The sequence below is a fragment of the Neophocaena asiaeorientalis genome, unplaced genomic scaffold, assembly GCF_003031525.2.
Source record: "Neophocaena asiaeorientalis asiaeorientalis breed wild unplaced genomic scaffold, Neophocaena_asiaeorientalis_V1.1 scaffold131, whole genome shotgun sequence".
Lineage (NCBI taxonomy): Eukaryota > Metazoa > Chordata > Mammalia > Artiodactyla > Phocoenidae > Neophocaena > Neophocaena asiaeorientalis.
In genome coordinates, this window is record NW_020173201.1 from 1,735,540 (window position 1) to 1,754,194 (window position 18,655).

The following is an 18,655-nucleotide window of genomic DNA, read 5'->3' on the forward strand; positions in this document are numbered from 1 at the left end:
TTATGGTGTACTTTATATTCTTTTTGCTTTTCTACTGTAACGATATGCCTTGCTTTCATAATCCATGAAAAAGAGTACATATAAGAAAAGTAACAGCAAAAGGAATGTGTTAAAAATTATTTCTACCATTTCAGTTTTTTTCTTTCTAATTCTTTTTTTAGTCCATCAGGCCTGCTTTGCTTGTTTGGCAATGTCCTTTAAATTGTTTAAAAACTTTTCCAAATTGGTAAAAGCTTAATGTTTCCAAGTACTACAGACTTCTATAACTATTATGCATCATGCAAACATCATGAGGTGTGGTATGAGACAATGAACATTTTAAGTTGCTTTAAAATTTAAGTATTGGACATTTAGGGTGCTCTCAACTTTACACAGTTACCGATGGAGTTGAACAAATACAACTGGTTAGTATTTTTAACCAAATATTTTGACTAAATCATTGCATTGCTTTGGAGTCTTGAAGGATGCAATATACCATGAGGGAAAAGCATAGAGTAGATTAGGATGTGACTGTGCACAACTAAAACGGTACTTTGTCATTTTCCTTTTTCTCATTTTTGAAAGTAGTTGATAGCTACTTTTTCTTTTTCCCTTTCTTTCTCTCAGCGTATGAAGATTACCAGTATAAAAGCAAGAGGTGAAGTTATCTGCAAATATACAAACTTGTATTTATCCATTGGGTCTTCCTGCTGCAGATGACTCTCTTGCATTTTCAGATATTCCTTCTCATGTTTCTTCAGTTTCTTGGTTTGTACCTTAATATTGTAAGCCTGCTCCATTATACTTCTTGCATTTTCCTCTGCCTTGTATCTCTGAATAACTTTAGAAAGCTGAACTCTGAAAAACTGTAAAGTACCTTCAGAATCAGCTTGCAGAAGATCTTCCTTTGAGGTCTTTAGGAGAGCCAAGGCTACGTGAAAGGTTATGTTCAAACCCTCACAAAGTGTAAGTCAATGATGTGGAAGACCATGCAGAGTGGGAACTTGTCAGTAAAAGGAGTGAGAAACCACTGGGATGCACACATATGAGCTTCCAGGTTCAGATTAGAAAAATGGTCGTGGGGGTCCAGTAACTGCTCTTGCATTAGTCTTTCCAGCTGATACAATTTGCAGTGAAGGTCTTCAAAGCTGTTTTTGCAGAAGTCTCATAAATCATAGTCATTCATGATTTTCACCAAAACACAGAATGCTTGTTCCTCTGGCAAATGCAGCTGTGATACAGCAGCAAGAAAAGACTGCCCTTGACAGTACCCAGTGTCTTTGTTGTAGACAGAGTAGGCCTTGCAAATCTTGTAGAGCGATTCCTGGCCATCTCCTCTGGTTTCTTTAAAGTAATCATGTGCAGGGAATGTCTGATGAATATATCTCTAGTAATAACACTCTCCTGGGCTGAGTCCATTGTGATAAGAAATTGATATCTATCGAGCATTGCCTGGTTGTCATGGCATCCTGCTAATAATTACCATACCTCTGCCCTCAATGCTTCAGGAACAGCACTCTTCACCACAGTGGATAGCCCTTTCTGTCGTGCACCAAGGTTATTGTGCCATCTTCCTAACAATTCTCCCCAAGAATATAGGATCTTCTCAGGACAATGCTTAGAACATCACCTGTTCCACTTGAGAGTTCATTATCACTCTTCTCTTCTGCTTCATCCTCCTAGGGTGACACTGGACCCCATCTGCTAGTAGCAGTGTGATTCGTTCCTCCTTCTCAGACTCTTGCTGTAGACTTACCACCTCATCTATTGCATTTCCAGCATTGGTATGGCCTTTTCCCTCAGACTGTTTCAACCTCATGAAGAAAGTCTCCGTGAAAGTCTTTCTGCTAAAATGCCAAAATCACTCAGGGTACACATGTACTGCTGTCTCCAGGTGAAAATAGACAGGCTCCATCACATCCATGACTACCATATCCATTGCCACAGTCCTATACACTCATTTATCTTTTGGAGTTTCTTCATTAACTCCCTCAGACTGTTTCAACCTCATGAAGAAAGGCTCCGTGAAAGTCTTTCTGCTAAAATGCCAAAATCACTTATTTGCAGGGTACACATGTACTGCTGTCTCCAGGTGAAAATAGACAGGCTCCATCACATCCATGACTACCATATCCATTGCCACAGTCCTATACACTCATTTATCTTTTGGAGTTTCTTCATTAAGTGCCAGAAATATTGGTTCATTGGTGTTCCACATGCTGGTGATAACATAAGCTCTTCCATCATAGCTCTTTCCCATGGCTTCCATATCCAGTAGATAAATGTCACAGTTCTTCACATTTCAACCTGGGCTTAATAAGATTCCAAAGCATCTTTCAGCAGCTAATTCTTTGTTAGAAAGTTGCTGCGCTGTAATCACAACCTTCTTTTCTATTCCTTGTTTTAATTTGACAGTATTTAATTGACAGTATTTTTTAAAGCTTAATATTAGTATAAAAGATTATAAAGTGAGGAGTAAAAGTCTTCCTCTATCTAATTTCCCCTATTCAAATTTCCAAAGGTAAAACCATTGTTTCTTCTATATCCAGGCATTTGCTTTTAGAATGCAAACATATGTATATATATGTGTGTAAATATGTATCTATGTACACACACACACACACACACACACACACACACACACGGGATTTTGTTAATGGTTCCACAGCACTCATTGTATGGTTGTACCATAATTATTTAACGAGTCCCTCCATGATGACTTTTATTTGTTTATTTATTTTTTGGGCTGTGTTGGGTCTTTGTTGCTGCACGCAGGCTTTCTCTAGTTGGGGTGAGCAGGGGCTACTCTTCGTTGAGGTACACAGGCTTCTCACTGCAGTGGATTCTTTTTTTGTGGAGCACGGGCTTCAGTAGCTGTGGCATGCAGGCTCAGTAGCTGTGGCTCTAGAGCTTCATTGTTCTGTGGCATGTGGGGTCTTCCTGGACCAAGGCTTGAACCCATGTCCCCTGCATTGGCAGGCGGATTCTTAACCACTGTGCCACCAGGGAAGTCCTCGTGATGACATTTAGATGGTTTCCTGTTATACACTACCTCAAGCAAGGTTGCAGTAATCATACATACTTGTATATGAGTTTATGTGTAAGGTAAATTTCTAAAAGTGGAATTTCTAAGTTAACAGGTGTTTCACCATCAATAGATGTTACCAAGTTGTTCTATAAGAGTGTTATACCAGTTTACACTACCACCAACAGTTTATGGGAATGTCTTGTTTCCCTTCCCTCTGGCCAACACTGAGCATCATCAATCTTTTTAATCTTTGCCAATGTGAGAGATGAAAAATGATATCCCACTCCTGGCTTTTATTTTGTTTAGAAGTGTTAATATGAAAAGTCTTAGTGATTGATGAAACCATACAGCAGTAAGTAAAGTACGAAAGAATGTGTTAAATTGAAACTACCACTGTGAACCATAGAAAGCAGTCCAGTGCAGCCACAGTAGCGGCACTTTTGCTTATCACCAGTGCTTATAAATATACCTCTGGAGCCCATAGTTTGATCTCTAATGTCATTCTCTTCTAGAGGAAACCAAGATTTTTGAGGATAGTTGATGTCATGCCCTTCAGCAGGAAAAAAATCAGGAAGCATCCAGGAATTCCTGTTTTGTTTTGTTTTTTTCAAGAAAGTCAGGATGTTCTTGGGATCATTAGAGGCAACTCTAAAAAAGCCAAACAGGCCAGTTTAAGGGGGTTCCTTTTAACCAAGTTGAGGCAATTTGATCATAAAAAAATTATAGTAATCATGTTAAATTAGAACTCATTGAATTTTTAAAAGACCATAAGTTTCTAATAATGCCCCAAAGGAAAATTTATACAAGGTATAAAGATGATAGTCATAATATAAAAAGGTGAATAGATTATGTTTAGCTTCTGTTAATTCTAGTAAGTAGGAAAATTCTTATTATATAATACAGTGTTAATATTATAATATAATAATATTTCTATTAAGTATATTCATTCATAAAGAAGAGGTAAGTTCCTGTTTCAGTGTGAACAGAAAGAATGAACCATTTGTGAATTTTTTCCAACAGTTCTTAAAAAAAAAGGAAACTGTATCAAACAAAAGAAGGGCCAGTTAGCAAGTGGGATTTCCCTAGGGGCGGGCAGTTTAACAGATTAGCACCACTGGTCACATACAGTAACCATTTAAATGAGAATCCAACAGTGTATTTCAAGATGTGTTTCAAGATGACGAATTAGACAAATGTCCCCCAAAACGAAAGCTAACTGCACACATGCATTCTCTCATCTGCCTGGTAATAAAACATTTAGATGACCTTATAATTATAATGAAGTTCTATTAAGACATACATAAGTTTCCAAGTATACCAACATACCATGTCAATAATCATCATGAAAGGATAAAAATTAGGTACAGCCAGCTTACAGAATGCCTCAATTATAGTAAAAACACTGCATTTTCTAAAATTGAAATCTATACATATGATATATATGAAGGATAATGATGTAAGCTGAATAAAGTTCCTCAAGATGTCCATGTTCTAATTCTCCAGAACCTGTGAATTTTACTTTACATGGCAAAAGGGATTTTGCAGATGTGATTAAGAACCTTGAGATGGGGACTATTTTGGATTGGCCAGGTGGACTGATATAATCACAGCACTCCTTATAAGACAGTCAAAGGAGTTCAGGTCAGAGAAGAAGAGGATGTGATGCTGGAAGAAGAAAACGTAGCACAATGCCTTGAAGATGGAGATAGGGGCCACAAGTAAAGAAATACAGCAGGCCACTAGAAGCTGAAAAAGTCAAGGAAATAGATTCTCCTCTTAGAGTCTCCAGAAAGAACCAGCCCTGACAATACCTTGATGTTAGCTCAGTGAAATTGATTTCAAACTTTTGAACCCCAGAACGGTAAGAGAACAAATTTGTATTGTTTCAAACCACTAAATTTGTGGTAATTTGTCTTGTGAATGGCAGTCTTCTACCTGTATTTTCACATACTCTTTTGTGTCTGTCTATTTGCAAATTTCCTCTTCTTACAGGGCTACCAGTCAAATTGGCTTAGGGCCCACTCTAATGACCTCATTTAACTTAATCATCTCTTTAAAGATGCCTCTCCAAATACAGTGGCATTCTAAGGTACTGGGGATTAGGACTTCAACATATGAATTTTGGGGGTGGGTGGGGTGCACAATTCAGCCCATAACAATATATAAGATTAATAAATGGTAGTGAATTCTTCCTCTCTACACAGAGAAGGTCTGGAACATTAAAGAACATAAAAGAGTTCCCAAAAGAGACCACATTCCTCTCAGAGTATCAGTGTTCCCCAAAACTACGATGTGTCCTTCCATATTGAAATAAGCTTTCGTGAATTCTTTATAGAAAGAAAAAAATACACTATCATCCCTACTTCATTTTATTTTTAATTTTCAAAAGTAATTTATGATGCTAGTAATGACCAATTGGAAATGGCAATTTTAAAACAATACCATTTATTGCAATAGTATATTAGTCAGTGTCCTCCAGAGAAACAAAACCAATGGGATCTGTATAGACAGAGTGAAAGAAATAGATTTATTTGAAGGAATTGGCTCCCAATTATGGAAGCTGACAAGTCCAAAATAGGCAGGGAGGGCTGGCAGGCTGAAGACCTAAGGAAGAGCAGGTGTTGTAGTTTAAGTCCAAAAGCTGTCTGCTGCAGAATTGTTTCTTATTTGAGGGAGGTCAGTCTTTTGTTCTATTCAGGCCTTAAGTTAACACCCATATTGTGGGGGGCAATCTGGTTTACTCAAAGTCTACTGATTTAAAAAAAAAATTTTATTGGAGTATAGTTGATTTACAGTGCTGTCTTAGTTTCAGGTGTACAGCAAAGGGAAGCAGTTATGCATATACATATATCCACTCTTTTTTTAGATTCTTTTCCCATATAGGCCATTACAGAGTACTGAGTAGAGTTCCCTGTGCTATACAGTAGGTCCTTATTAGTTATCTATTTTATATATAGTAGTACACATGTCAATCCCAATCTCCCAATTTATCCCTCCTGTTACCCCCTGGTAACCGTAAGTTTGTTTTCTACATATGTAACTCTGTTTCTGTTCTATAGATAAATTCATTTGTACCCTTTTTTATAGATTCCACATATAAATGATATTATATGATATTTGTCTTTCTCTGACTTACTTCACTCAGTATGACAATCTCTCAGTCCATCCATGTTGCTGCAAATGGCATTATTTCATTTTTTTATGACTGAGTAATATTCCATTGTATATATGTGCACCATCTTTATCCATTCCTCTGTCAATGGACATTTAGGTTGCTTCTATGTCCTGGCTACTGTAAATAGTGCTGCAATGAACATTTTTTCTTCTGCCCATTTTTAATTTTTTATATATATATATTTTTAAATGTTGAGCCTTCATTTTTTAATTTATTTATTTTTATTTTTGGCTGTGTTGGGTCTTCGTTTCTGTGCAAGGGCTTTCTCTAGTTGTGGCAAGCAGGGGCCACTCTTCATCGCAGTGTGCAGGCCTCTCACTGTCGTGGCCTCTCTTGTTGCGGAGCACAGGCTCTAGATGCGCAGGCTCAGTAGTTGTGGCTCACGGGCCTAGTTGCTCTGCGGCATGTGGGATCTTCCCAGACCAGGGCCCGAACCCGTGTCCCCTGCATTAGCAGGCAGACTCTCAACCACTGCGCCACCAGGGAAGGCCCTTCTGCCCATTTTTTGATTGGGTTGTTTGTTTTTTGATATAGAGCTGCATGAGCTGTTTGTATATTTTGGAGATTAATCCTTTGTCAGTTGCTTCATTTGCAAATACTTTCTCCCATTCTGAGGGCTATCTTTTTGTTTTGTTTATGGTTTCCTTTGCTGTGCAAAAGCTTTTAAGTTTAATTAGGTCCCATTTGTTTATTTTTGTTTTTATTTTCATTGCTCTGCGAGGTGGATCAAAAAAGATCTTGCTGCAATTTATGTCGGAGAGTGTTCTGCCTATGTTTTCCTCTAAGGGTTTAATAGTGTCCCATCTTACATTTAGACCTTTAATCCATTTGGAGTTTATTTTTGTGTATAGTGTTAGAGAATGTTCTAATTTCATTCTTTTACATGTAGCTGTCCAGTTTTCCTAGCACCACTTATTGAAGAGACTTTTTCTCCATTGTACATTCTTGCTTCCTTTGTCATAGATTAGGTGACCATAGGTGCGTGGGTTTATAAAGTTTACTGATTTAAATGTTAATTTCATCCAAAGACATCCTCAAAGAATCATCTGCATAATCTTTGACCACATATCTGGGCACCAAGGCCCAGCCAAGTTGACACATAAAATTAACCATCCCAAGTAGCATCAAAAAATCATGACATAAAAAAAATTTAATGAAATATCTGCATGCCCTGTATACCAAAAAGCACAAAACATTGCTGAAAGAAATAAAGAAGATGTAAAGAATGGGGAAATATAGCATATTCATGGGTTGAAAGACTCAGTATTGTTCACCCACATTTGATGTATTGATTCAATACAATCCAATTCAAAATCTCAGCATACTTTTTTCTTAGAAATTGACAAGCTTATTCTCAAATTCATATGGAAATTCAAAGGACTTAGTATAGCCGAAAGGAATTTTGAAAAAGTAGAACAAAGTTGGAGGACTCTAACTGATTTCCAGGTTTACTATAAAGCTACAGTAATCTAAACAGTGTGGTATTGGCATATGCATAGACATATAGATTAATGAAATGCAAAGAAGAGTCCAGAAATAGGTATATATATATATATATATATATATATAGTCAATTGATTTTCAACAGATGTGTCATGGTAAATCAATAAGGAAGGTATAGTCTTTTCAACAAATTGTGCTGCTGGTTCTGTCGGATATCCATACACAAAAGAAAAAGGATGGACTTTTACCCTTACATCACACTATGTATTAGTTTCTTATGCTGCCATAACAAATTACCACAAATTTAGTAGCTAAAAAAATCCACAAATTTATTATTTTGTAGTTTTGTAGGTCAAAAGTCAAACATGGTTCTCACTGAACTAAAAGCAAGGTGTTGGTAGAGCTGTGCTTCTTTCTGGAGGCTTTAAGGGAGAATCTGTTTCCTGGTCTTTCTAGCTTCTAGGTGTTGCCCACATTCCTTGGCTCATGGTCCCTTTCCTCTGTCTTTAAAGCCAGCAAAGTTGCATTTCTCTTGACCCTTCCTCAATTGTCACATCTCCCTCTGACTACAGACAGAGGACACATGTAATTAGATTGGGTCCACCAAGATAATCCAGGATTATCTCCCCGTTTCAGGTCTGTAACCTTAATCACATCTGCAAAGTCCCCTTTGCTGTGTGAGTGCCTTCAGCTCAAAATAAACAATATGCCAAAGTGGCATATTTTGGGGTGGCCTATTCTGATCTCCTTCACTGATTTTAGAGTATGTCTTTCAGTGTGAGGTAGTGTGGTCTGATTGGGATAGGGCAAACTTCAGGATGGGCAAACATTAGGATTTATATGGTGAGGCAAGGATTATGAAGCCAGACTTGAAGGGTAAAGCCATTTGAAAAGTCGTTTGAGTGATCCATTGTTCTGAAAAAGGAGCTGTTTACACTGATGAGGGCTATATAAGTAGTTTTTTATTCAGATTTACAGATTTTCAGGAAGTTCCTAAAACAAACAAAAACATTATTTGTAACTTTACTTTCTTGGGCAAGAATTTCCTGGAATAAAGTCGTGTTAATGAAAACAGTTCCTAGTTTTATTAAGCTGTGTAGCTTTAGGTTGTTTCAGTTCTAATCATAGCCTCTATAAAATTCATCTCATCTCTTTTGTTTACAAGTCATCTTTTTCTATTTAGATATGTAATTTCTGGTTCTATGTGTCTTTTTTTAACATTAATTGAAAGAATACATGAGGCCAGGAATGTGAATACCTACTATTCACATTCACGCAGAGATGTCCCACACCTGTACTAGAACATGTAGAGGGCTTAAAACAGTGCCCACATAGAGTAAGTGCTCAGTAAATGTTTTCAAATAACTATCCCTCACTACGATAAAACAATAAAATATGTCAGTAAATTGTCCCAGTTTTCTCAAGGATCAGCTCCCTCCAAATTCCATTAGGGAGAACATCTACAAGATGATCAGAACCATTCACACCGCCAAACTGGTTGTCTTAGCATATTTTCTATACATCATTATGCTAAAAAAAGTTTCTGTTTCTCCATTTTGAAGTGTACCATGAAATTTCTCATCAGTTATACAGGACTTCTTGTGTGCCATTTCCCATTAAGGAGAGTCAGTGTGTTCCAGGTCTCCGAATACAAGAAGAGGGATTCTGTCTGACTGCAGCAGATGCTTTTGGTGCCTCGTGCCACGTTCCTCAGCCCATCAGATTTTAACGCAGCATGGTAGACAATTCTACACATGTGGCTAGTGTCCCACTTCAAATGCATACCTTGGCTACTCTTGCTTTTTTGTCTTAGGCTTTCTTTGAAACGTGGGAAAGCTGCTCATAGCCTGCAGGTTCACTTCTGGAGTTTGGGGGAGTTAACACTGGAAGCAATTGGCAATCAGTGGGGGATAAATGTCCCCACCTTCCTGTCCTTTGGCGAGTTGTTCTGGGTAATTCTATACAGTTCATCAGAGGGGCCCCAGTGGGATTGGGCTCAGTTGCCCATTATCCTTTTGGGAGGTTTTCTCCCTTCCCTGTCTTACTCCTTCCACTCCCTCACTTCTGATTCCTAGGATCACCCTCAAATGTCTGCTCCCAAGTCATTACTGAATGTTCTGCTTTAGAGGAAACCCAAGCTAAACCTACAATTTAAATCCTGAATGAGAAGTAATGATGGAAGAATTTTTGGTTAAAAGCAGTATTTTCCGTCTTGCCTCAAACTATCTATCAAGGCAACTGTACATTCCATGCAGATGTGGGTCTGTTCTTGCTCTCTGATGAAGCTTTATACTGAAAAGGATGCCCTGGACTGGAGATGTCCCTGTTCCATAGCCCCTATAATGAATGCCTAAATTAGAAATTTTTAAAATTTTTTCTCATAATTTCTATTATCACCTTTAAAGTAGTGTGAAAAATCTAGGCGACGTATCCTATTTCTTAAATCTACCTTAATCTGCACATCTGCTAAACTGACTGATTTCAATAGCAGGTTTAGATAGATGGAAAGATCAGGCATAGATACTGCTCAGACAAATAAAAGAGTTTATTTATCTGAAGGGCATAGAAGAAAGTCAACACAATTAAAATACGTGGGCAACTTTTTCTAAAACAAATCAAGGTGTGTAGCTTCCTAATCTCAAATGCCTCCCCAGAGGATGTATAGTTGCAGATGATAATGCCTGTTTAGTGAGGATCCTATCACATGCTCTGGAAGCAGAGAAGTCTCTCCAAGTCTAGCCATACATATGTACATACATACATACATACATACTTACATACATATATACATACATACATACAATGCTGGCATATTCCTTTGTGTAGCCCAGTCTAGGTTTGTGTAAGAGACATCCTAAACTGACCAAGTGCACCTCATCAATGTGGTGGTTACAAATCGCAAAAAATATAATTGCAAGGTACAACAAGGTCTTCAGGCATAAACAAAGCCCTACTCCCTCATTCTCAGGCTCTGTAGTCTACTACAGCCTGAAGTTACTCCTCAGGAAACAGCAGAGATCAGTTTCCCAGCCCTTTCCAGGAGGTATTTGAGCAAATGATTAGACCGACTATTGGGCTTATGTTGAATGAGTTCCTGTAGCAGTCTGCATTTACCTCTGTATTATTTACTACACATTGAAGTTAAGCTCTATGAGGGCAGGGATTTTTATCAGTTTTGTACATTGCTGTAGTCCCAGTGCCTAAACAATGCCTGACACATGATAGAACCTCAATAAGTAAATGAATGAATTAGATATTATATATTGAATGTCTCTTTCCTCCCCTGGACCATAAACTTCACAGATGGAAGGATCTTCTGCCTTGTTTACTTCTGCATTCCTATACCTAACACAGCACCTGCACACATTTTTGGTAAGATAGTGTTTGCATGAATAAAATTTGGTAAAATCCATTCAGCAAAGATAGAAGTAAAAAATAATTATGTATTCTTATTTCAAGACTTCCTTGAAGATAAACCTTTTGTGCTAAATATTCATTCAATAATATGTCCTTCAGCTTCTAGGACCAAATGGTTTGCTTATCTCAACAATATGCATTCAGAATACCCAATTCAGTCTTGCCTTTGCAGAGAAAATTATTTTTTCTCTTGGATGACTCCAAAATATGTAGGAATATACATGTTTTCTTCTTTTACTCCTTCTTTTGTAAATTGGTGTTGACTTTTTTATTTTTATTGATAGTTTGGAATTTATAATGAAAATGAGAATGTTGACAAGGCCTGGCTCTAGTAACAAATGTTACAGATAACTCACAGAATAAAGCTTCCCTGCATTACATTAAAATTCATCTCTTGGAAAATTATATAATGTGGTTGGCTGGAGATGAAGGTAATTTATCAACTTATTTGGTTGATGCATATTCCATGATCATAACTTTTCTAAAATTAAATCTGTATATATAATGATTTAGAACACCTTAATGCTAAGCCTTATCACTTGAATGAGCCTCTTTTATCAAACTGGAGCTCTAAAATTACCTAGCATCATTTATCCTGATGATATAACACATCAACGGCTTATTTTGTGTCATTTATTTTCATAATTCATCCTTCATGAAAAATATTACCAGAAGTATTTACCATAAAAGTGAGTGAAACTTAAAGAAAAAGAAAAATAATAAAATTAGAATTAAAGAGAAATGACTCAGAGGATGGGAACCATTAATTCTAAAAGAATGAATGAAGGAAGCATCTTACAATGTTCAATTATTGAGCCTTGGTAAAGCCAAAACTCATTTTGCATATGTAAAAAAGTGATTACATTATTCACATAGCTACATTCTGGGATATGAGTAAAGCTGGAAGTCACTATGGTGGAAGATGGGCATTCTAGGGCAAGAATATTAGAGTCCTCTAGAGCAGAAATGTTGGGATGGTCTCATAGAAAAGAGAGTATAAGATATTTTAATTGCTGTTGATGACTTCCTCTAAAATAGGCTACATTTATGACCCTATTTTCACTCCCCTTTCACCTCTGAAACATCCCATAGGTATACAGTGCAAATATTACAAGTATAAATTTCAAAAGAGAGAGATGCTTTAACTCCTTTCAGTAACCAAGTCTTTAGGTGTATCCAACCCTTTTCTTTTCTTCAATTTCTATTTCTAGAGGATTACACTTCTAAAATGTGTTTAGAATTCTCACTGTCTTTATCTTTCCATTGCTACTGCTCTTGTCATCTTTCATGGAGACTATTCAGGTAGCTTACTAAATGGTATCTCTGTATCTAGGTTTTCCCCTCTTCAATCTATCTTCCATCCTACTGCTATTTATTTTTCTAAGTAAATAGATAATCATGTTACTCCTTTACTCACAGACATCTGATGGTATATCACAACTTAAATTTTAGAAAGTTCCAAAATACTTAATATGGCATTTGATCTGACCCAATCAACTCTTCCAGCTTCATTCAGTAACCAGTTCCCACCCCTTACCACATTGAGATGAGCAATATTCTTTAAACATATGGTACTTTATGTTTTCAAGGCATTTCAACTTCTTCTGTCCAACCCTTTCCCCTCTTTTTTGCTCGCAGAAATTTTACTGCTTCATCACAGCATCTTAAATGTCATCTCCTATGTGAAGCTTTCTCAGGTCCTCATTCTCATACAGAACTGTTATTTCCTCTTGACAGCTATGATTCTTAGTTTAACCTCTATCATAGCACTTAGCAGTGTGAATTTAAATGAGACGAAGACTCTCAAACTCTTGAATAAGGAATGGAATAGAATCATGGGTTTATTACTGTTTTAAATATAAAGGGAAAAGAAGGAAATTATGAAGCTCTTTATACTTAGTGAACAAATCCTGCAAGTATTTATACTTTTCAGAAAAGAGAGGCCAATTTAAATGTTATTATTTGAGCAAGAAATTATTACATAAGTTCACCAAGCAGAATTACAGAATTCTAGCAATTATAAGGCTCTTTTCACAGGATATAGCAATATACTCAGAAGTTCAGGTATCTTAAAAGACTCTTCTGTTAGACAGAAAAAGGTTAAAATAGATTATATAGTTTTTACAGGTCTTCACGTTGGATAAGAGATAGGAGTGATACTTTTGTGAATATCCTAAATTCTTTACTTTATCAGAATTGACTTTACAATACAGGATAATGTGTGCTCTTCTGCAACCCAAGGAAATATATTCTTCTCTTTCTGAGAGTCTTATTGTGAGATGTATTCTCAAATTTATTCGATTAGTTAGAGACTAAAGGAGGCTTGAGAATCTTAAAACTTATAGTATGGCCAAGAAAAGAGCAGGATAGATGTTTAACAAATGGAATATTAGGCATATAAAGTTTTGCTTCCATATCAGAGTTTATTCCCCATGGAGTTAGAACTCCTTAAAGATTGGTCCTTAATATTGTTTACCCTGGTACCTTCTATCCCTAGCATAAAGAGGTTGTTTAAGTATTAGAATGTTTTGAGCGTTGTAACCAAAATGTACCCTTGTCTGTCAAAGGGGTAAGAAAGTTTAATCATCTTTCTATCCGTTGGTAGAGTCTCCAGTGCAATATATGATTCACAAAGAGCAGTTCAAAGACTGATCCACGGTGAGTATCTAGCATATTTCCTGGAATGAGCTCAGATTTACTATGAACCTCAGGGAGCAGAACTCAAGAGACTTCATCCTAATCCTATGTTTTCCTCTTAGTTGAGCAGGCTTCATTATGTTTAAGCACTCTCCAGATTAAGCAGTATGTTAAAGACAACAGGCCCCAAAATGGAGATGCTCATGCTAAGCCCCCATGTCACCAAACCCAGACTTAACAGTTTCAGCTCTCCCAGAAATGGAATCTTAAACCAGCCAATCAGGAATCACCTGATTAGCATTAATAGGTAATCTGCCTGAAAAAACCCTTCTTTTCCCTATAGGGAAAGTAACTTCCAATAACCAATCTGGTTTTTGCCTAGTATAACTTCCTTGTTCTTGCTCCCTCTGTCTATAAAAGTGTTTCATTTTGTACAGCTCCTCAGGGCTCCTTTCTATCTGCTAGATTGGGCACTGCCTGATTCATGAATCACTGAATAAAGCCTATAATATCTTTAAAATTTACTCAGTTGGATTTTGTTTTTTAGAAGTATAAAGCAGCTAATACATGTATGGCACCCACATATACCCGCTGAGTTCAGAGGAATTACTTAAGTCTGGAGCCTTCCAATTTAGAGTCTTGCCAGTACAAGGTAGCATCCCAAACTAAGATCTTTCTCTTCATGTATTAGAACTTACTGATTTTTCCTGTTCTCCCAGGTTTTGCTAGCTGACTGGCTAGTGTGATAAATTGAGCTAATACTGCTATTTATCTGAAGTAACATTTGCACTTGTCCTCAGGTCCAATACATGATTCAAGTGGGACATATCGGGACCAGTAGAGACATTTTATGTTAGGGGAAAAAAAGCTGTCTTGGGATGCTTAAAATCTCAGCTTCCTAGTTTACTCTTTATTCTGAACTTGCATCAATTCAGGGCCTAAAGAGGAACTTTTGTTTCCTCAGAATTTCTTTTTGTGGGCATTAGTCACATTGATGGAGTTTCTGTAATCTTTTCTTATCAACCATGCACAGGTAGCTCATATGTAAACTTTCCAATATAAACACTCCAATGTAAGCCTATGAAGGGTTTGGTTACCACAGACACTTAGCAACCAAAACCCAGTCAGTATTCAGATACCAGCTCAAACTGAAATAATTTATAGGTGACAAACAATACATGTTGGATGGCAGAGAAAGTGAATCCATTTGGAACTTTCCTATTTCCATTTTAAGAACAACCTTGGAAAAGAATGAAACCTCAGTACTATGTACTTAAAAATGAAAAGGAGGGGCGGTTCAGTCTTAAACTTTATCTCAGCCAGTCGCACACATGAAAAGTCAGAAGAAGCCTTGGTCCTTTAACTGATGTTTGAATCATATCTTCAAAACCATACAAGGTTCACAGGGGATTAAGGGGTTGGGGAGTGGCTCCTTCATCCTCTTCAACCTGTCCCCCAGCCCTTTAAGGGGTATGGCTCCTTCAGTCTCTCAAGGCCCATTCCCTTTGTACCCTTCCTCTTCTCCCTCTACTATGCTTCAAAGTCCCTGAGTTTCTTTAACCCAGTGATTCTCAATCCATACTATACATTAGAATCTCCTAAGGAGTTTTTCAAATTTATTAATGCCTAGGCCCTATTCCTACAAGGTCTCATTCGTTTGATCTGGGGTGAGGCCTTGGGCATCTTTTTTTTTTTTTCCCTTAAAATTCCACCAAGGCAATGCACAGTTTAGTTTGAGAAACATTGCCCACCTCTGCTTCTCTCACCCTGGGTTCCACTTTATCCAGTTAACCTGGACAGTCACTCAGTTCTATCAGGTTCTGTTCCAGGTGGAATGAGAGTCATTGGAATTTAGAATGGAGTAGTTTCGAAGTCATTATGTTTCTCATTTTGACTAGAAAGACTAGACAGACCTCCTCTCAGCATGTTTTCTTTTCATTATTATGCTGAAACTGCCACTATCTCTTCTACCACCTTGAATTACTTGACCAAATGTACCCATTTATTACCCTCGCCTCAGTACAATGTAGGTAATAGCCTTTGAGTTTGATCCTGTGCTAACTCAACAAGTATATTTCTGGGCCAAGAAAATGTGCCTTCATTTAGTCCTTTGTATTTTTCCTAGGGATTCTGAAAAGATAACATTGACTTTTTGTTCTATAATTAAGAAATTGAAGCTCAGCAACAATATGAAGTTTGCTTGTTTATATGTCTATACACACCTGAATTTTAGCTACTGTGTTTGTGGCCTTTGGATTGGCACTTAAAATATAAGTTTAATTTGTAAATTCTTTTCTGTTGCCCTCCAGAACTCCCTAATATGTCACCAGCAGCATCTCTTTGAAATATAAAATACTGAGGAGTTCTTCAGACATAATCATCAAAAATTTAAATATTTAATAGGCTATTGGTTACTTATCTTTTTTGTGGTTGTTGTTGCATAGTTCCTGCTTCTTTGTTTACTGAATTTAAATTATTGTTATTATTATTTTTTTGCTGTACGTGGGCCTCTCACTGTTGTGGCCTCTCCAGTTGCAGAGCACAGGCTCCGGACACGCAGGCTCAGTGGCCATGGCTCACGGGCCCAGCCACTCCGCGGCATGTGGGACCTTCCTGGACCGGGGCACGAACCCGTGTCCCCTGCATCGGCAGGCGGACTCTCAACCACTGCGCCACCAGGGAAGCCCTGAATTTACCTTTTTTAAAAAAATATTTATTTATTTTTGGCTGCATTGGGTCTTCATTGCTACGCAGACTTTCTTTAGTTGCGGTGAGCGGGGGCTACTCTTCGTTGTGGTGCGCAGGCTTCTCATTGTGGTGGCTTCTCTTGTCGTGGAGCACAGGCTCTAGGGCACGTGGGCTTCGGTAGTTGTGGCTTGAGGACTCTAGAGCGCAGGCTCAGTAGTTGTAGCACACGGGCTTAGTTGCTCCGTGGCATGTGGGATCTTCCCAGACCAGTGCTCCAACCCATGTCCCCTGCACTGGCAAGCAGATTCTGAACCACAGCGCCACCTGGGAAGCCCCTGAATTTAACTTTTAAACTAAGTTGGGTTCTTTTTAGCCCTGCCATCCAAATTGAATATGGGCTAATTTGTTGAAATAATGTCCTGTTATCTTAAGAAGAGAATTGTTAGATACAGACTAGAAAAATCAACTTGGTGTTCATTGTATCCATCAAGGAAAGGCTCTTTTTTTTTTCTTCTCTATCATAAAGTAATATGTTGTATTTCAGGGTTAAAGCTTTAAATTAAAATAAAGCCTTTTGAGTTTTGCATTTGGAAATACACAACCAGGTCTGCTGGGGTAGGCTTTTGGTGCAGGTAGTAGAAAAAAAATCCTCTTGCTGGTATTAAGTGACCTTGGTCAAGTTATTTAACCTCTCTAAGCCTTGGTTTCCTCATTTATAAATGGGATAATATTAGCCGTCTTGCAGTATTGTTGGGAAAATTAAAGATAAGGAATATTTGTAAAGTACATGGCATTTAGCAGGATAAATAAATGGAATCTAATATTATTGTTTATATCTGAAAATAACAATGTGTGCATTCACAGTAATAACTTTATTTTATCTATACTATACATCAAAGGTAGTTTTTCCTATAAGCACAACACTTCTAATATTAAGTAGAGTTCTAAAACATAAGCAACAAAACAACAGTAAGGGAACATAGCAGTGTAGCTCTGACCTTTTATCAGTTTCTGGAAATCTTCACACCTCAAGACCTTTATATTTCCATTCCCTTTGGCCTGGAAAGCTTTTACTCAAGCAGTTTACATGGCTGACTTCTTATCATTTAGTTGTAAGCTTAATAACACCTCCTAAAAGAGACCCCTCCTGATCATCTTAGCTAAATGGGCCCTCCCTTCCACTAGTCACTATTACAGTACCCTGTTTATTTTCTTCAGAGAGATTGTTGCAGTCTGAATTACTTTACTGTTTTGTTTACTTGATTACTATCAGTCTCTCCCACTAAGCTCCACGAGGTCAAGGGCCACGTCTATCTTGAGGAACATTGAAGACCCACTGCCTAGTGTATGTTGAATGGTCAATAAATATTTGTTGAAACAATTGATTAATAAACATTGTTCAAGTCCTCTATTTTACTTTTTTTAATTTATTTTTTATTGAAGTATAGTTGAATTACAATGTTGTGGGGGTTTTGCCTTTTTTTTTAATTTATTTTTTATTGAGGTATAGTTGAATTACAATGTTGTGTCAAGTCCTCTATTTTATAGATGAGGCAGGTGAGATTAAAATGTGACTAATGTCACAGAAATAGTAGGAAAGCCAAGCTTCCAAGAGTCATTCCAGGGCCCTTGTCAGGGTGTTAAATCCTGTGTCCCTTGACAATACCACCACCATATCAGTAAACTCTCCTTTTCCCAATTTCATATTCCATCCTCTTGATCCAGCACCCTTGGGATCCATTTCCAGGCTTATTCTCTGGGTTCCTGCTGGTAGATGTCAGCCAGATCCAGCAGATCTTTTGCCATGTATTTCTCTCTTCCCTTAGTAGACCCTGCACTCCCCCAGTTGGGTCATACTAAAATTTGATCCTAGAACTAGCTGGTGGCCAGGGGAGAAGTAAGGCAAATTCTGAGCAGCACCAGCATTATTTTGTGAGATACTTGACTCATTTGAAGCTTCTATATAGTTTTCAAGCAAAAAGAAATTCTTCTGTCTTCCAACGAGAGAGTGGGCCACCTCTGTAGGTCCAGAGTGTTCAGGGTAAATTGGGTGATCAAGGTCCTCAAGTGTGTCTAACAGTGTTGGGCTGCACCCCTCAGGCCTACAAGGCCTGTACTTGCCCAGCTTCAAGATTGAAGAAAGAGCTCAGAGTCAGCTACAGAGACATCAGTGGTTTAGTGGATGGGGGAGCCTATGTGACTGAAACAAAGCCTTGGTGTGACACCCCATCATCTGCGGCGGAGGGCAGACAGGTTATGGTGGCAGTCTTTCCTCCACAGGGTGGGGG

At 37.8% G+C, this 18,655-nt stretch overlaps 1 pseudogene; it reads right to left on the reverse strand.

Annotated features, from left to right (window-relative positions):
• Positions 1-602: 602 nt before the first annotated feature.
• LOC112399605 (rab GTPase-activating protein 1-like) overlaps positions 603-18,655 on the reverse strand; it is a 58,091-nt pseudogene continuing 40,038 nt past the window's right edge.